Here is a 20414-nt window from a genome sequence, read left to right as displayed (position 1 = left end):
CTTTAAAGCCTCCCCCCCCCCCCCTTGCATCTCACATTCTGGTCTAATAATGACCCGATGAGGCAGGTAAAAGAGGTATCAGCATTAACCCATTTTATACATGAAGAAACTGGCATTTAAGGAAGTGTCATTACTCCCAGGAAGGAGTCAGTAAGTGGCAGAACAATGGTTTGTTCTCAGATCTTTTGACCTCAGATCTGTACTCTTTTTCTGACCCCACATTTCCTCTGACACTGTGCCTTGCGGAGGGAGTTCTGCAGAAACGCAGTCCTGACTCTGTCACTAACTTATTGTATAACATTGAGTGACTGATCTGTTTATTTATTTATTTTGTTAATCCTCACCTGAGGATATCTTTCCATTCATTTTTTTTGAGAGACAGTGGAAGGGAGGGGAAAAGACAGAACATCGATGTGAGAGAGACACATGGGTTGGTTACCTCTCGCACATGCCCCGACCAGGGCTGGGGATCAAGCCTGAAATCACACCCACGACCTGTCAGTCTGAGGGCCGACACTCTATCCACTGAGCCTAACTGGCTAGCAGGGGTCCTCAAACTTTTTAAACAGGGGGCCAGTTCACTGTCCCTCAGAGCGTTGGAGGGCCGGACTATAGTTTTAAAAAAACAAACTATGAACAAATTCCTATGCACACTGCACACATCTTATTTTGAAGTAAAAAAAAACAAAACAGGAACAAATACAATATTTGTATTTGCATGGGGCCCGCGGGCTGTAGTTTGAGGACCCCTGGGCTAGGGCGTGAGTGATTTATTTACTTTTCTCTTGGCCTTAGTTTTCTCATTCATAAAATAAGGGTGTTGGATTGGATAATCCTTAGGTTCCCCTTTAGCTGGAAATCTAGTCTTTAATTAGTAACAACAAGTTCATGAAAAGCAGTTTTTTTGGTTTCCTTGGCCACCCAACAGTAACCCTCTAAAAGAAAAAAAAAAAAAAAAAAGATTTTTAAAACCATTAACTGTTACTTGTAGTATGGATAATGTGAGAAGTACTCAGCACCACAGAGTAAAAATTAGCCATTCCATTTCATTCCTTCCTCAAACACCCCAGATGTAAACACAGAAAATGCCACAAGCCACCTAATAACACAACGTTGGTGCATCCAATACTGGCACATCTGAACAGCATGCTGATGTCTAGAGGGGAAGAGTGTGTCCAGGTGGGGCCCTTCTTCCCACTGCTGGATTCGTGACTCTGTATTCACTAGTCCGGTGATGGTGAACCTTTTGAGCTCGGCGTGTCAGCATTTTGAAAAACCCTAACTTAATTCTGGTGCTGTGTCACATATATAAATTTTTTTATATTTGCAACCATATTAAAACAAAGACTTATATTTTGATATTTATTTTATATATTTAAATGCCATTTAACAAAGAAAAATCAACCAAAAAAATGAGTTCGCGTGTCACCTCTGATACGCGTGTCATAGGTTCGCCATCACTGCACTAGATAATCCCTATATCTAGATTGGAACTCAACTTTGCTTCACTTACAGCAGGTCAGGCATATGTCTAACTAAATCCAATCAAACATAAACAATTTAAAAGTGACTTCTGACTAATTAATATTACAGAGCAAACAGCCCTGCCGGCATGGCTCAGGGGTTGAGCGACAACCTCTGAACCAGGAGTTCAAGGTTCGATTCCTGGTCAGGGCACATGCTTGTGTTGCGGGCTTGATCCCCAGTGGGGAAGGCATGCAGGAGGCAGCTGATCAATGATTCTCTCTTATCACTGATGTTTCTATCTCTTTCCCTCTCCCAGTCTCTCTGAAATCAATAAAAGTATTTTTTAAAAATGGGATTTAGCCGAAACCAGTTTGGCTCAGTGGATAGAGCGTCGGCTTGCGCACTGAAAGGTCCCAGGTTCGATTCCGGTCAAGGGCATGTACCTGGGTTGCGGGCACATCCCCAGTAGGAGATGTGCAGGAGGCAGCTGATCGATGTTTCTCTCTCATCGATGTTTCTGACTCTCTATCTCTCTCCCTTCCTCTCTGTAAAAGATCAATAAAATATATTTTTTAAAAAATAAAAATAAAAAATAAAAATGGGATTTAATCCCAGAGGTAAGTTCTTCCATGCTAAGAAATAGGAAGAGGGCAAGAACCAGGATACAAGACTTTGGACAAATTACTTCCCTGTCTCAGTTTCTTTATATAAATAGGGAGAAACTCCAAATCAATCCTGAACACCCTTCCCACTCTAACTTAACAGGAACTTATAACCATTGTATATTTATAAAATGTAAAATGTGTGGAAAAAAAACAAAAATTAGGAGGAAGAAGACATAGTGTTACAAATTAAAACGACCTCGAAGAAAATAAAAAGGAATAAGTTACACTGCCAAGACAGAACATAAAATATGTATGGTCACGTCACCCTGAATACAGATTAGTTATAGGAGCAAAACGAAACCTCTATATCCCAGTGACAGCTGAAGTAAATAATTCATGTAACGCCTCAGGATAAGACAGCAGAGGCAGAAACCATCGCTCATTCAGTACAACCAGAGCAGCTCTGAATATGATCAGGGACCGAAGACCTGAAACAATTACTGAGAACAAGGGAATTGTCTGCAGAGGAAAGGCAGCCCTAGGGAGCACATCTAGACTTGTCCTAGGAGTGTAACCCATACTACGTTAGCCAAGCATCATCATTTTCATATATATTTACTTATTAATATGCTAAATGATGCACGAGGCACTTCCATGTAATCTATTCATGTAATTCTCCTAACACAGCAGTTTTACAGAAAAGGAGTTTGGAGCTCAAAGAGGTAAAGAAACGGAAGTAAGAACCCAATTCCTGAATCCAAGTTCAATGCCCTGTCTTTTCTTTTTTAAAAAATATATTTTTTACTGATTTCAGAGAGGAAGGGAGAGATAGAAACATCAATGATGAGAGAGAATCATTGACTGGCTGCCTCCTGCACGCCCCCTACTGAGGATCCAGCCCAAAACCCAGGCATGTGCCCTGACTGGGAATCAGACCCATGATCTCCTGGTTCATGGATCAACGCTCAATCACTGAGCCATGCCAGCTGGACTCAATGTACTTTCTATATCCCTGTTATAGTCTACCACCTTCATTATACAGTCCCTCACATATACATTAACCAGTTTTACATCTCTTAACCACCTTGGGAGATAGACATTCAAGGTTCCTCAATGAACTGACCCACCTTCACAGTTTTGAAATGGATGCTGTTGGCTGCCCACCCAGCATCTCCTCCCGTCTTCCTCCTTCCTGACTTTATCCCTCAGTCATCCCTCAGCAACTTGTTACTAAGGCAGTTCTCAACTTTTACCATGTCATCCCAGTCACAACCATCTGCAGGGCTTGCTAAAACACAGTCCTGGGGCCCCGCACCAGAGGCTTTATTCAGTAGGGCTGGCACAATTGATGTGTTAAATACCTATTCCAACCCCCTTCTAGCCCTGAGGATTTGTATTTTTAATACATGCCCCAGTGACCAGTTTGAAAACTATTGCTGTCCTAAGGGAAAGTTAACCCCCTAACATAGCTCCAGGGCAGGGTTTTATTCTACATCCAAACCTAACATGGTAATCCATTCCCCTTGTCACTCATTAGCTCAAGAAATGAGGCTTAACCACTTAGCACCTGGCATGTCACTAAACCCTTACAGTTCTGGGATGGGCAAGTGGCCTCAGTTGATCCAATTGGGCGAAAAAGAATTCTTTTTCCATTTTGGGTGATAAAGTCTCTACCTCTCTGTCTCCTCTCTCCTTCTGTGTGAGGGAGAGAGAAGGGAGAGAAAGAAGAGAGAGAAATAAGAGAGAGAAAGAAGAGAAGAGAGGAGAGGGAGGGGAGGGGAGGGGAGGGGAGGGGAGAGGGAGAGGGGAGAGGGGAGAGGGGAGAGGGGAGAGGGGAGAGGGGAGAGGGGAGAGGGGAGAGGGGAGAGGGAGAGGGGAGAGGGGAGAGGGGAGAGGGGAGAGGGGAGAGGGGAGAGGGGAGAGGGGAGAGGGGAGAGGGGAGGGGAGAGGGGAGAGTGGAGAGGGGAGAGGGAGAGGGAGAGGGGAGATTGGGAGATGGGAGAGGGTAGAGGGGAGAGGGGAGAGGGGAGAGGGGAGAGGTGAGAGGGAGAGGGAGGAGGGAGATTGGAGATGGTAGAGGGGAGAGGTGAGATTGGATGTGAGTAGATACTATCATTTATTAACAAGCCCTGTCCACTCAATACCATGATGGAAGCCAGTTCATGGATAAAAGTAACACAAGCTTGATACAAATGTCAATATGATTTAAGCCAAATTTGTGCAGAAATTCTTACAGAATTCCAAATGATATAGAATTTGGTACTAGAAAAGCATACAAGCCACCTAAATACTCTCTATGGCAGAATCTGTCAATTGATGTGTTAAATATCTATTCCAACCCCCTTCTAGCTCTGGGTACTGCACATGTTGGAGAGCAAAAAGACTGTATTTCCCAGACTCCTTTCTAAATGTGATTTAGGGCCGAACTGGTTTGGCTCAGTGGATAGAGCGTCGGCCTGCAGACTCAAGGGTCCCAGGTTCGATTCCGGTCAAGGGCATGTACATTGGTTGTGGGCACATCCCCAGTAGGGGGTGTGCAGGAGGCAGCTGATCGATCTCTCTCATCGATGTTTCTGACTTTCTATCCCTCTCCCTTCTTCTCTGTAAAAAATCAATAAAATATATTAAAAAAATAAAAAATAAAAAAAAAAATGTGATTTAGGTTCTGCTCATCAGACGCTCTCACACTAGGCTGATTAGGAACGGGATTAGGTGAGGGGAGAGACTGGCCACAGGACACACCTTCTGCTGGAACAAACTGCAGTGGAGGCAGCACAGATCTAGATCTAGCAGATGTGGCAACAGCTTCCTGATTCTGCAGCTTCTGTTATGGCAAAGACAATGGCATCCTTGAGAGCTCAGTTCTTTAGTGCAGCCTGGGGAGTTAGTTCCTGGAAGCTCAGTCTGGGTCCATTTCTTCTTTAATCCCCAAAAACTCTTTAATCTACACCCGGTACTCTTTAGTAAGTCCTTTTTCCCTGAACTACTTGCCAGAGTGGATTCTGCTGCTTGCCCCTATTAGTAAGAACCCTGACCACTCCTATCTTTGCATCAACTCTTCCCTCCATGTGAAACGTCCTCCCTCAAAATCATTCCATTTGCAAAAGTTACCCACTTACTCCACAAAGAGATTTACAGAAAGAGGAGTTAATCATAGAGGAAAGGAAGAAAATCGACTTGACAGAGGAGCCCTGAAAGATGAGCAATATGACATCTGGCACAGAAGGGACAAGGAAGAAGAAAGGGGTATTTCAACCGTAAAGAACAACACTCACAAAGGCAATAAGGTGCCTCTGGCCCCCAAGGACTGGCCCTGCAAATTCCCAACTTCTTAGAGTTGGAAATGATGCCACAGTATCTAATGGTTTTTGCTCAATAAATTAATGTTAAATACAAATGATTTTTACAGCCAGTTATCAGTAATTACTAAGCACTAATAACTAACTAAAAATAAAAAAAGCTACACTAGGAGCTATAGGAAAGTAACCATAGCAGGGATCACAGTCCCCCACTCTTGATGATTTACAATGTATAAGGAAACAAAGCTATCTGAAAAGATCAGGACGTGACACAAATGCTATAAAGACAAGTACAAATTCATATAAACAGCTTAAAGAAAGAAAGATTCAAGTCACTGGAGTGTCTAAAAGTAGGTGTTCTTCAGGGAAAATTTCCCTAAGAGAATTCATTTATCCACCAAAAACTTACTAAAAACACTAAAAATTATTATAGATGCTGAGGATAAAGGGAAGCAAGCAGACAGGTCCTTGCTTTCACAAGACTAATCTCACTGGAGGAGAACTAGGACCAAAGGTTTCAAGGACAAGGCTGAAAGAAAGCACTGATCATCAGATTCATTCGAGCGTCCTTTACCCTGTAACCACAATAATGCTTGCCAGTATTTATTAAGCACTTGTTATGTACCAGAATCTACTGAGTGCTTTACAAGCATTATCCCATGGAATCCTAGTAACAAACCTCTACAGCAGGTATCATCCATCATTAGAAGCACTTTAAGAATAAGGAAACGAAAACTAGAGGTTAAGGAACTCCCCCCAGAGCACACAGTCAGGAAGTGGCAGGGCCTCAGAATTCAAAGTCAGACCTGTGGCAGAGGTTTTCACTGCCATGCGATATTCAGAGAGGACATTATATTTCCATGAGACAGAACTTTGTTAAAAGGGGAGGCATGGAATTATTCATCTGGCATGAGCTTTAATCGTCTCTGAAGAGTTTTCCCCCCCTCAATTCATGAAATGAGGAATTACACTCCCTAAGCTAGGGTCACTTTTCAGCTTCTGTTTCCATGGTTTCAAAAACAATGGGAAAAGGTATTCAGGTGCTTAGTCCAATTGTGGTGAGTGAAAAGGTCCTTTGAAGGCTGGCACCGCACAGCTCTTAGCCACCAGCTGGGACCATGCTCTTCCAGGCCTTCATTAAGGGGCACATTAGCATTATAGTAATTACTATAAACAGCTGTAGCACAAACCTCCAGCAGATAGGAGGCTGGAGGCTCAAGAACAAAGGGGGAGCCAGGAAAGCAGTGATTGGCTGACCTGGATTCGTTTGGGTCAGGCCTGGCATTTGGTCCTTCTGCATTTCTAAGTTCTCATGAATGTGGATGTTCAGGCTCCAGCCCCAAACCTTCCTCATTTCCATCTCAATCTCCAGAAAGAATTACAATGAGAACAAGAGCCATCGGGGCAGACCACAGACTCTGAATATTAAAGCGGACCCTAGGCAGGAGCTGGCAAAAGGAAGACGAGAGGTTTTCCTTTGGACCTAACAAAGGATGTCGGCAAACCCTACTCCCCCACCTGCCATAATAGCTCTGTACCAAACATTCTTTTCAAGGAGCTTTTCCAAATCCCTTCAATTATTCACTTCTTATCTCTCTGCATTATTAGATATTTTATTAGATATCTCCCATGTATCAGATTCTGAGCCAGGCCCCACAGGAATATAATGAATTAGCACAACCCCAATCTCAGGGAACGAAATCCCATGGGGTACAGGTACATACAGAGGGGTTCTTGCTATCTGAGGACAACTAATATCCACAAATGCCATTTAAGTTAACTTATTAGGGATCAAAGTTCCCTAATAAATTTTTTTTAAAGTTGTTTGGGCCTTTAACTTATAAGATAAACACAAAACAAAATTTTTGTAATTTTTGATTTAACAAAATTTAAGTTATAATTGCCATGAAGGTAATTCCTAAAACAAAGAACATCTGTCACTTCACATTTGGCTTTCGACACACGTTGATCAAGAGGATCAATTCTGTCAAAATATTCAAGAGCTTCGCCAGTTTTTCCCTAGAGTCTCTCTTAATTCTTTGTTACTCAAATCATTGTCCTCGGAATCTCCTATTATGTCATTACTCATGCTAATTTGCCCTTCAATTTAAACTGGCCTAACTTTACCTAACCCCCATTTATCAATTTTGTGTGTTTCAAGCCATTCTCCAATATCACTTTATTTCACATGCATAAATTTCTTCATGTTCTGCAGAAATGTCAGTTTTCACTTTAGAATCTATTTGCATTGTATTGTTGGATGTTAGTCCTATCATTAGAAAGGCATTTATTGACTAGGTAATGGTAAGCCCAATGGTCAGCTGGGAGGGATGTCTGAGTGGGGACTAATTTTATAAGTGATCAGTTCCTATGGATAACAAACAAATTTCTATATATCTAATTATAGTGCAAAGTATGGGGAGAGTGCTTTGGAAATTCAGAAAAGCTTAATAAATATTTGTTGAGTGAGTAAATAAGTAAATTACTTTATTCAGTCATTCAAGAAGTATTTATTGAGAGCCTATTATATGCCAGGCACTGTTAAAGATGCAAGGGAAAACACCGAGTCCTACCTTGTCTTAGTCCATTTGGGCTGCTTAAATAGAATGCCATAGACTGGATGGCTTACAAACAAGAGAAAGTTATTTCTCACAGTTCTGGAGACTAGGAAGTTTAAGATCAAAGCACCAGGAGATTCAGTGTCTGATAAGAACCTCTTCCTGGTTCATAGATGGCTTTCTTTGCCCTGTGTCCTCACATGGCAGAAGGGGCAAGGAAGCTCTCTGAGGTCTCCTCTATCATGGCACTAATCCCATTCATCAGGGCCCCACCCTCATGACCTCATAACCTCCCAAAGGCCCCATCTCCAAATATCACCACATCAGGCATTAGGATTTAATATATGAATTTAGGGCACTAATCCTACTCATCAGGGACCCACCCTCATGACCTCATGACCTCCCAAAAGCCCCATCTCCAAATATCATCACATCAGGCATTAGGATTTAATATATGAATTCAGGGGAAACACAACATTCAGTGTGCATACCCTTCAGGAAATTATAATCATGGATGGTGGATTTGGACTGGAAGCCTGCATAGAAATAATGGCATCCAAGATGGATCTTGAAGAATGAAGAATTTTGAAAGCATAAAAGAAGAAAAGAATTCCAAGCTGGCTGGGCCAGCATTGCTCAGTGGTTGAGTGTCGACCTGTGAACCAGGAGGTCAAGCTTCGATTCCTGGTCAGGACCCATGCCTGGATTGCAAGCTTGATCCCAGTGTTGGGCGTGCAGGAGGCAAGCAATCAATGACTCTCTCTCATCATTGAAGTTTCTATCTCTTTCTCTCTCCTTCCTTCCTCTCTGAAATCAATTAAAAAAAAAAAAAAAGAATGGCAAAGGAAATTCCACGGCTGCTAGCATCACAGAAAGAGGGACATCCACGCACTACGAGCCTCTTGTTGAAAGAACACACCAAACCTATGAAGTGGTCATGAAAACAAAACAAAAACCTGAATCTGAGCAAGCCTCCAGATACTAACTTACAAGTAACATATACTCAGAACCAAGGAACTTTTTTTTTTTTTTCCGGACTCCCATGGGCTCCCTATGCGCTCAGCTGCCAACCTCCAGGACCAAGGAACTTTCTAAACTATACTAGAAAGATGAAAAATCCAGACAGTGGAAACTCTACAGGACAAACAATGTGGTTTCTTCAACAAATAAACTGACAGGGCTGGGGACAGGGGATTTAGAGATTACGAGAGACATGAAAGACATATCAACCAATCTCTCTGTGTGGCCCTTATCTGGATTCTGTTTCAAAGTATTAAAAAAAAAAAGTATGACATTTGAGCTACAATTGAATATTAGGATAATGTTAAGGAGATTATTGGGGGGTGGGGTGGTTAAGGTTGGGAGGGAGGAATTTGCTTATTATTTAACATTTGACACCATAGAGGTTATTAGGGGCCTTAGAGAGAGCAGTTGTGATAAGCTGGTGGGATAGAGTGGAGTGGAGTAGGCTGCCAAGTAAATAGGAGGTAAGAAACGGGAAGCATAAGTTGTAAACAGTTATTTAAAAAAGACTGGGTGTGAAGCAGAGCAAAGATAGGATTTAGCTGGAGCCTGACAGGATCTCAAGAATGCTTTTGATTGGTGGGGAAGGGGGAAATTGTTTTCCTTTAAATAGAACATTTGAAAGTTGCTTATGGTAACTCAGTAGAAAGCAAAATGGAAAGATACAATGAAGTGAGGTTTCTAAGACGGAACCTTGGGAAGAAATCTAAGAGCATATGAAGGAGCAGGCCTTTCCTTGAATCGCTTCCTTCCTTGTAAAAGAAGGGGCAAAGGCAAAAATGGGTGCCAATCCAAGCAGATACTTAGATTTAATAGTAGGAATATGAAGCTTCAATTTTATGTGCTATGTGAGCCAAAGTCTGGGGCACAGAGAGAGGTGAGGAGAAGGGCAGCGGAGAAAGTGACAAGTGGGGACTGAGGGGAAAACGGAAGAAACCCCTGAAGAAAAGCAGCTGATTCCAGAGCCAAAATCCCAGGGAGAAAACCAGGTTTGTAGAAATGGGAAATGAGTAGGTCCCTTAAGATGTCATTAAGAGAAAGGCTGAGGTGGTAGTTTGCAAATATAAAATCCCGTCAAGAGCCCATTAGGGCTGCGGACCCCTTGACCCAGTATTCCTACCTATGGGAATTTATTCTAAAAAAAAATAATTTTTGAAAGGCAAAAGCAATATATAGTATCCTATATAATAAAAGCATAGTATGCAAATTGTCCCCTCAACCAGGAGTTGTCCGGGAGTTTGACCAGGGGGTGGGGCAGGCCAGGGGAAGGGAGGGAATACCTGGCCGGCAGCCAGCAGCCACGAGGGACCCTATCAGTGCATGAGTTTCATGCACTGGGCCTCTAGTTATAGATAAAAATTACAGTGTAATTTACAACAGGAAAAGAAAGACCCAAATGACTGTGATGTTTGAATTTTATGTGACAACTAGGTTAGGCTATAGTATCCACTTATTGAATTAGAAGTGATCTATGTGCTGTAGTGAATGCATTCTGTAGAGATGGGACACATCTACAATCCACTGACTTAAACAAAGGAGGCTAAGGCTGGCCCACATGACTCAGTGGTTAGAGCATCAGCCTGTGCACCAGAGGGTGGCAGGTTCAATTCCTGGTCAAGGGCACATAGGCAGGTTTGATTCCAGCCCCAGTCAGGGTGTGTGTAGGAGGCAACCAAATGGATGTGTCTCTCTCACATGAAGGTCTCTCTCTTTTCTTTCTATCTGTCTATCTATCTATCTATCTATCTATCTCCCCTCCCCTCCTTTCATTCTCTCTGATAATCAATGGAAAAAAATATACTCTGGTGAGGATTAATACATAAATAAATAAATAAATAAATAAATAAATAAATAAATAAAGGAGGCTACCCCTCATAATCTGGGTAGGCGTCATCTAGTCAGTTGAAAGGCCTCAAGAGCATAACTGAGATTTCCCTGAGAAAGAATTCTACTCATTATGTTTCTCTGGTATAAGAGATACAAAGGCTTTAAGCAAATATTGGAATATCATCTTAAATTTTATAACAAACAGTAAGAAGTTATATGGAGAAATGTTTATAGGTCAAGAAAAAAGGGCAAATAAACTTAGGTCTACATTGTGATTATAACTATGTAACTTTGTATGTTTATATATAAAAGAAAAAAGAGTTTATTAGAATGATGGAATCATGGCTGAATCTTAAATGTCTTTTTTTTTTTTAATATATTTTATTGATTTTTTACAGAGAGGAAGGGAGAGAGATAGAGAGCTAGAAACGTCGATGAGAGAGAAACATCGATCAGCTGCCTCCTGCACACTTCCCACTGGGGATGTGCCCGCAACCCAGGTACATGCCCTTGACCGGAATCGAACCCGGGACCCCTCAGTCCGCAGGCCGACGCTCTATCCACTGAGCCAAACCGGTTTCAGCTTAAATGTCTTAATAGTGTTACAAAACAGTTTGTGAAATAGAGCTCTGTTAGCTCTGTTATTTTTAATGGAAGAAAGCTAACATTATGTTAGGCCTTATTAAAGAAATCATACTAATCTAAACACACACACACACACACAGCTGCCCATTTTGAAATGTTGCCTTTGATAGTAAGTACTAAAAAGAAAGGACCCTCTGGAAGGCAAATATCCCAACAAATGCCTCCGTCCAGGGCCATTTTTCAGGAACATGTAATGCCTCAACTCAAATAAAATGAACACCCACACACAACGGCAAAGTAGGTGGTAATTGGTTTAAGAATTTTCCACATCCTCAGCTGAAGGGCTTGCCTTCAACTTTGACTCAGGTCAGAGATATTTGCACTGGGCAGCTAAACATTTAGCACAGTGAGGTCTCTTCTCCTCTCTCCCAACACCAGACACTGAAGGGATTCTTGTATGTTTGTTGAACTTAAGAAAATCAAATAAATGTTCTTAGCGACGAAGTCATATGGATCTCAGTTTGAATGCTGGTTCCACTTTTATTCAATCCAAAAATATTTGAGTGCCTACTACATGCTAGGAATTGTGAATACAACAGTGACCAAAAAAGAAAGATACTATTTATTTTAAGGTAAAAGGTGCTATGTTAAAACTTATTCTCTCGCCCTGACCGGTTTGTCTCAGTGGATAGAGCGTCAGCCTGTGGACTGAAGGGTTCCAGGTTCGATTCCGGTCAAGGGCATGTACCTTGGTTGCAGACACATTCCCAGTGGGGAGTGTGCAGGAGGCAGCTGATCGATGTTTCTCTCTCATCGATGTTTCTGGCTCTCTATCCCTCTCCCTTCCTCTCTGTTAAAAACAATAATCAATAAAATATATATTTTTAAAAAAAAAACAAACTTATTCTCTTTGGAGAATGCCTTCAAGAGAAATGCTTCTCTGGAGCTTAGGGCAGATAGACATTAATCAAACAATGCCATAGTGTAAACAGTAAGACTGTGGTTCTATATAAACAAATAATTATATGAATGCTAAAGTGTTTAAAGGTGAAGTGTACTGATACATGCTTTGAAATAAGATGGATTGATGAATAAATAAATTAAGAGAGGGCAGATATGCAATAAAACAAATACAGCAAAATATTACAGACTCTAAATGAAAAATCAAATGTAAGGTATTTGGCACTAAACACCTTAAAGGTCAGTTGTAATGAAGCTGATGATGTCGATTGGTTTTTTTATCTCATTTACCCTCAACATAAGATTGGGAAAAGGGGATACTTGAGAAAGAGAAAAATCACATCCCAAACTCGTTTTTGTTTTTTTGTTTTTAAAGATTAGAAGGAAATAGATGAAATGCTACTACCGGTTATAGTTCTACAATAAAACTGATGGACTTTGTTGTGGTGGCGGTTTTGTTGTTTTACCTTTTTTTCTTCTGTATCCTTCACATTTTCTGAGAACCATGCATCACTTTCATGTATCACTTTTACATTTAAAAATATAAATGTACTTTAAAAACAAACATGGGAGATTGAGTGAAGACCCTCAAACTGGAAGAGTGACTACCTATCTGACAAGATTTTAGCTCACTGGACCCTGGTTATCAATTTCAGGGGAGGAGGGGAATGTTTATTTCCGCAATTAAGGAAAATCCTAGAAACTGCCCACAGATTCTTGAGTTAAAAGCACTCTTATAGACCACTTAGTCCTAACTCCCAATTAATAGACAATGTGAGTCAAGCACTTTACAACTTCGCAGTTGCTGTGCATTTATCCAGGGAGCTGGTCTGAGCCCCACAACACTGTAAAGGTCCGGGCAGCTCTGATGTGATGGAAGAAGCATGAATCAGAAGCTCAAGAGTCAGAACTCAAGAGTCAAATCATAGCTTTGCTATACAGCCTCAGGTAATCCCATTAACTCCTGTTTTCTCTTCAATGAAACAGAGATAAAACAATACCTGTTTTAGCTAACCCAGAGAGTTTTACCACTCCCCGCCTTGCATCTCTCCTCTAGGTGCACCGAACTAATCACGGTTCCCCAAACATGCTCTCAAGCTGCTAGCCCTCATACTGCTTTCTCTCTTTCAGGAAGGTCTCTCCTTCCTTCTCCTCCTCCCCCTCCCCCACTGTACTGGGTTAAGCTCTGCTCAACTCTCAGAACCCAACTTAGGTGACACTTCCCTTAAGGTTTGCCAGGCTATCCCCATTTCAGGCGGAGTAGATGCCTTTTGCACAGCACAAATCTCCATGTGTCCTTTTTATCTCAATATAGTATTATTGCCTATGGACATCTCTGTTTCTCAACTATAAACTTAAGGGTAGGAACCAGGTATGTATGATTCATCTGTTTTGTCAGAGCCCATGACAATGCCTGAGGCTTAATGTGTTTAGGAAATGAACTTTATATAAAAATTAAGACATTCATTTTCATATAATAAGTACATGTTTATGCAAAATGTAATATATGGCGGTACTTCTCAATCTTGACTGCATATCAGAATTAGCTATAAACCTTCCAAAATAGAGATCCCGTGAGATTTTAATTAAGTAGACTTGAGATAGAGGCCAGGCAATTTATTTTAACATCTTCAGACGTGGTTCAAATACATGGCCAAATGAAAAACCACTGAGATAGCCCGGCTAGTGTGGCTCAGCTGGTTGAGTTTGTCCAGGAGACGGCTGGTTCCATTCCTGGTTCCATTCCATCAGGGCACATGCCCAGGTTGTGGGCTCTATCCCCAGTAGGGGGCGTGCAGGAGGCAGCCCATAGATGATTCTCATCGTTCATGTTTCTCTCCCTCCCTCCCTCTCTCTTCCTCTCTGAAATCCTTAAAAATATATATATATTTTTTTTTTTTTAAAAGAGAGAGAGATCAGGAAGCATTCTAAAGTGACATTTCCAGTGTGCCACAGCTTAGTTTGAAAGAGTTTAAAAGGCAATATGATATTGTGGCAAAAGTAAAGGACTACATTTAGATTTCTTAAAATGTAGTTTTAAACCAATATTTAGTCATTTGCTAATAATGTGCCTCTGAGCAAGCCAAGACTGCTATGATCCGCAGTCTCCTAACTCTTGTAAAATGGAAACACCTCTCTCACAGGACTGTTGTAAAGACTGAACCAACGCAGCAGGACAAGATGCTAGCCTTTTCCCTGTAGAAACATAAATGTAAATGCATGTTCATCTGCCCTCACCCATCGTTCGATGCACAGAAAAAGGGAGCAGGCTAAATGGGGGGGAAAAAAGTGTATTTTAACTCTCACAGCGATATACTTGCCAAACATTACTATATCCTCCATACGAAAAGATTACAGCATAACGCATAACTGGTATCAGGTGGGTATCGACTGAAAATGAAGTCTGCCACCTACTTTCAGCAAAACCTTGAACAAGTTCCCTTTGCCAGTCTGAGCCTCAACCTCCTTACCCATGAAAGAGAAGTGCTGGCCATCATCCCGTATGCTTATTCTGAAGATTGAAAAAAACATCTCACACAGTGGCTGGTACATAACAGGTGTACAATAAACTACTGAGTAAGTTTACGACCCGCTAACAACTAGCTAGCCAATTATACTTTTCAAAGGTTTCTTTATATTCAATATTTTACTTAAGTTGCTTCATAACCTTGTAAGCTGGTCACAGAAACTTTTACTATCCCCATTTTACAATTAGGAGAAGAGGCACAGGGATCAATCACTTCGTACGGTCATGCAGTAATATAGAAACAAATTAAGGTCTCCTGACTTTCTTCTGGTTTCATTATTCCCCCATCTCCAAATTACATTAGTCTTTAGGAATTAAAATGACATCTATGAAGCAGTGTGTCCTTTTGATAACCTTATACGTCTCTCTTTACTATACAAACAAAAAAGTTTTTTCCCTACTTTCTGGTTATGATTTAGAAAGATAAAAAGGGAGAAAGGGCCCAGCCAGCGTGGCTCAAGGGTTGAGCATCAACCCATGAACCAGGAGATCACAGTTCTATTATAGATCAGGGCACATGCCCGGGCTGGGGGCTCAATCCCCAGTGGAGGGCCTGCAGGAGGCAGCCAGTCAATAATTCTCTCTCATCATTGATGTTTTCTCTCTCCTCCCCTCCCCTCCCTTCCTCTCCCCGCCTCTCCCCTCCCCTCCTCTCCTCTCCTCTTCTCTCTCTCTCTCAGAATTGAATTATCTCAGATTAGCAATTGCTGATTCTACCATGATTTTTATTTTTGTTTTCCCCAAAAGCCTTCAACCTCTTAGTTGAAAATATGTTTAAAGTCTGTTTATTAAAATAATGCTTGTTTGATAAACTATTCCTAAACTGAGGTGAGGGAGGCAGGATTAGAAAGACAGCCTTCTCCCATCTTTATGAGTATACATCACTTTTTACCCCTCACTTTATCCCTTCATTTTAAGATTTGTCACACCAAATCTTAAAATGATATCTTTGTGATATCTTTAACTCCTTAAAGCATTGAGTATGTATATCTGAACACCCTGTCCCAGAATGGGGCTTGGCACATGGTAGGGAAGGACTCAATAAATGTTTATAAATAAGTGAATGAACAAACGAAGCCAATCTCTCAGAGGGAAGTTAGGAAAGGAGAAAACTGGATATTGTATCTTATGGCTAATAAGAAAGTGAAAGAAAAAATATATTTTAAGAGCTTCATAAGGAAGAAAAACCTTTGCGTGGAGTCAAACAGGCCTCCGTAGGGCTTTAAGTATCACTAGAGAAAAACAAAACCACAGGAGATCCGGAAGAGACAGTTTCAAGTTAAAAGGCTCAAAAGTTAGGGTGCTCATTTAGACTTGCAAAACCAAGTCGCAAATCCCTAAGAAACAATCCTGGCCTAGGATATTTCAACAGCAGTTTTCAGGTCTTGACTACAAGAACAAAGGCCAAAAAATCCTGCAAGCTTAGTGGAGAAAGACAGATATAAACGGGAAGAAAAGACAGATATAAACGGGAAGAAAAGCTCAGTCTAAAATAAATTCCCCCAAAAAAATATCAGAATCCACTTGGATTTTCATATTAAAGCATGGTTCCTCTTCAATCTGAGAACTATTGAATAAAACCCCAATGTAGCAGCTGGCAGTAAATGGGACTAAATCATCTTATTCACTCAACAAATATCTGAGTGCCTGCATGTAGTCACTATTCTAAGCTTGTTGGAGAAAGACAGATAGAAACGGGAAGAAAAGCTAGTCAACAAAACAGACAAAATTCTCTGCTCTCAGTAAGCGCTCAATCTAGTGGCAAAAGGAAGGCATACAGAGGTGGACTAGAATGAACTGCCAGGCAGTAAGTGCTCTGAAAGAGAAGGGAGGGAGAGGGGGGATGGCAAGGACCTGGTCTTATCAAAACAAGATCTTTTAACTCAGCGGTTTTCAAACTATCAAGTATCAGAATTACCAGGAGCAGCGGGTTGACAACCGGTGGTCCGTGAGGTCCTAGAGGTTGGCGACCGCTGACCTGGAGGGCTTGTTACAGCAGAGGTTTTAGAGCAGCGGTTCTCAACCTGTGGGTCGTGACCCCTTTGGCGGTCAAACGACCCTTTCACAGGGGTCGCCTAAGACCATCCTGCATATCAGATATTTATATTACGATTCATAACAGTAGCAACATTACAGTGATGAAGTAGCAACGAAAATAATTTTATGGTTGGGTCACAACATGAGGAACTGTATTTAAAGGGCCAGCCCCAACCACAGTTACTCAGTTATGGGACAAATCATTTGCAATTCCAACAAATTCCCAGATGGCATTGATGCTGCTGGTGCTGGGACCACACTTAGAGATCACTGTTCTAGCCCAAAGGATCAGACATCCTCTATCTCCTGGGCCTTGACTTGCTTCTTCATCCATCCATTCCTTCCTTTTAAAAACAGGTATCCGTGCACGCAACTTTGTTAAGACACTAAAACTAAACAGGTCCTGCCCTCGCGAAATTCACAGGCTAATGGGAAAGACAGGCACAAACTCAAATAATTGCAACAGTGCTGTAAGAGTGGTGTGTACAGGAGCCAGAGAATAAAGGAGTAACTCATTCTATGGAGGTAACAGGAGGAGAGACTAAGGACTGCTGCTTCCGGAGGTCCAACAAGCACTCCCCCACAGGCAGGTAGAGGGTGGAAGGCTGGCGTTGGGGGAGAAAGACCAGCCCAAGCAAAAGCAGCGATAAGAAGAGTGTGGCAGGGGAGTTACAGTGAGGCTGCAACGGTAGGCAGCAGTCTGGTCTCTGAAAACTTCTTATTCAGGTTCGAGTTTGAAAATGCATCCTTAGGCAATGACTAATCTGGGTAGGGAAACATTTATAGGATGGGTTTTGTTTTACAAAGATTTCTCTGGATACACAGTGCCCTCCTTTCAGAAAGCACTGCTTCCTCCAAGCTCAGCACAGGGCCTCATAACATGTGCCTAGTAAATGTATATTGAATTGACTTGGACAAGCTTTTTTTTTTTTTTTTTAATATGTTTTTATTGATTTCAGAGAGAGAGAGAAACATCCAACAGCTGCCTCCTGCACGCCCCCTACTGGGGATTGAGCCCGAAACTCGGGCATGTGCCCTGACCCAGAATTGAACCATGACCTCTTGGGGCACGGCTGGATGCTCAACCACTGAACCACACCAGCCAGGCTAGACAAGCCTTTTATCAAGTGCTGTCTTGTGGATGTGAGACAGGTCACCACCTTCCCAGTACGACTCACTGGCCAAGACAAACCTTGTAAAACAGGTCCAGCAGCCTCAATTATTGCACACTGCTCCCTGAACTACGGGAGTCCCCGGGAGATCAGAGCAGGTCTCACTGTTTACATGTCTACCTCACCCACTAGACTTTGAGCTCTTGGAAGACACGGAAAGTCTTTAATAGACTCTGAATCCCCATCGCCCTAGCAGGAGGCCTGGACACAGTAGCTCTCCCGACTCCAGTAATGTAGGGTCAAGGGATGGCTAAATAAGCAAATTAACCAGATAAACCCATGAGCTCCTCCAGGTAAGGATATGGATAAACTTCAGGGAATGTTTCAGAGTCCATATTCCCAAAACCCTTTTTGAGAAGTAGAGTTTCCTTAAGGTGAGGTGGATTCCACGGGCACCTGGATGGAGGATTTCCCAAACAGAAACATAACAAGAACAAAATATGTTACCGATGCTGTGGTAAATCCTGCAGGCCGCTGAGGGCTCCGGGGAGAAGTTGGCTTTGCCTGAGAGGAGTTTGGGAGTGGATGCTAGCAAAGACTCCAGAGTGGGAGAAGGGGGATTCTCCAGGGGAGTCCTGAAAGCTGAGCCGGTGCTTGGTACCTGTGTCGAGGGCATAAAAACAAACTCCTGGAACTTGAAGGCTGGCAATAACCTGCTCAAGGTCACAAGAAGGCGGTGAAGTCACAAGGTAAGATCAATGAGGCATCGGTGTACTGTCGGCTCCTGCTTTCTCCTGACAAAGTTGAGAGAGCCCAAACACACAGAAGGCAAAAGTAAAGACTTTTCTCAGGCCCTAACCGGTTTGGCTCAGTGGATAGAGCGTCGGCCTGGGACTGAAGGGTCCCAGGTTCGATTCCGGTCAAGGGCATGTACCTTGGTTGCGGGCACAACCCCATAGAGGGTGTGCAGGAAGTAGCTGATCGATGATTCTAACTCTCTATCCTTCTCCCTTCCTCTCTGTAAAAATTCAATAAAACATATTTTTTTAAAAAAAGACTTTTCTCAGGAACAATTCTTAAAGGCTAGTCTTATGAATTTGAATTTTTTCGGTAACCATAGTCCTAACCCTTCCCCTCACCTTTCACAGTGCCAGGGGGGAAAAAGCATAAGACAGTTATCCACCGAGTTGAACCAACACAAGCACTTTGCTCCCAACACCCACAAACACCCACAACTTCTCAAGTATTCTTCCAAAAACACTCCCTCCCGTGTTTGCTGTTAAATGTTCAAGCCAGTGAAGGCTATAATCATTGACATGGAATAATCAGCATAAAATAATTCTCTCTCCCCTCCCTGTTGGGGTTAAACTCTACAAGTTACGGCGCATCCCGCTGTGGGGGAGGGGCTGCAGGAGTCCGGCTCCAGCCGCTCGAATTCTGCCAGGAGTGGGACCCACAGGTGACTCCCCGGCCCGGGCAGGGGCGCCCTCTCCACGCACAGCAACCCGGACGCCGCCTGCGGGGCTCCCGATCGCGGGCCAAGGTCAGCGCCGGGGGACCGCAAAGTTGGGGAAAGAGTCGCTCCCAGACCCGGACCTGTCCGGGGTCCCGGCCCCGCCCCTCCCCTCCCCGCCCGCCCCCTCTCGGGGTCCCTGGCCCCCCAGTCCGAGACCGCGGCCGCGCGGATGTGTGCACCGGGGGGCCTTTGTTGGTCGGACGGAACCATCCACCTCGCGGGCGGCGGCCCCGCCTCCACTCACCTGGCGCCGCCGCCCGCCCTCGCCGCGGGGAATGAATGGGCCCGGGCCCCCCCCCGCGCGCCCCCGCCCCGCGCCCCAGCCGGGCTGCCCGAGACGCCGGGGCACCGCGGAGGCCGCCCTCACCTTCCGCGCTCGCTCGGCTGGACTCGGCTACTCCTCCTCCTCCTCCTCCTCCTCCTCCTCCAGCCGGGGGCGGCGGCCGAGCCGGGGGTGCGCGGGGCCGCCTCACTTTCTCGCTCCCGCCGCCGCGCGCTCGGGCCGGGCCGGGGATCCCCTCGGGCCGGGAGGGGTCGGACGCCGCGGGTGCAGGGGTGCTGCGGGGCGGGTGTGGGGGCTCGCGGGCCGCCGGGCCGAAGTGGGAGACCGCCCTGGGAGGGGATCCGAGCGCGGAGCGGGCGAGGGGTGGGAGGATGAGGGGAACGCGCCGGCGGAGCGGGGAGCGGGGCGCGGGCCGGGCAGGGAGGCGCGCGGAGACGCGGTGGACGAGCCGAAGGGAGGCGTGTGCGGGGGAGGCCGAGGGGCGTCGGTGGCCGCCGGCACCTCGGGCTCCAGCTGCAGCCGCGCCCCCGCCCGCTGCCGCGCTATTGTGCGCCGCGGGGCCGGGCGACCGCCTCTCCCACCGGCCCCAACCCCCTCCCGGGCGAGGCGGCGGAG

At 44.0% G+C, this 20414-nt stretch overlaps 1 protein-coding gene across 2 annotated transcripts in view; it reads right to left on the bottom strand.

The window, feature by feature from the left end:
• Nucleotides 1-20414, bottom strand: part of PAK1 (p21 (RAC1) activated kinase 1) — a 123130-nt gene extending 102716 nt beyond the window's left edge. Inside the window, exons 1-2 of one of the 2 annotated variants that reach the window (XM_036324886.1) lie at nt 19884-20414; nt 18508-18661 (exon numbers count right to left, since the gene is read on the bottom strand). The gene's annotated coding sequence lies outside the window, so the exon portion shown is untranslated. The remainder of the gene's footprint in view (nt 1-18507; nt 18662-19883) is intronic. The other variant, XM_036324885.1, reaches the window with a different exon arrangement.

The sequence above is a fragment of the Myotis myotis genome, unplaced genomic scaffold, assembly GCF_014108235.1.
Source record: "Myotis myotis isolate mMyoMyo1 unplaced genomic scaffold, mMyoMyo1.p scaffold_m19_p_10, whole genome shotgun sequence".
Classification (NCBI taxonomy): Eukaryota; Metazoa; Chordata; class Mammalia; order Chiroptera; family Vespertilionidae; genus Myotis; species Myotis myotis.
The sequence above is the reverse complement of the archived record's forward strand: the minus strand, read 5'-3'. Positions and strand labels throughout refer to the sequence as shown.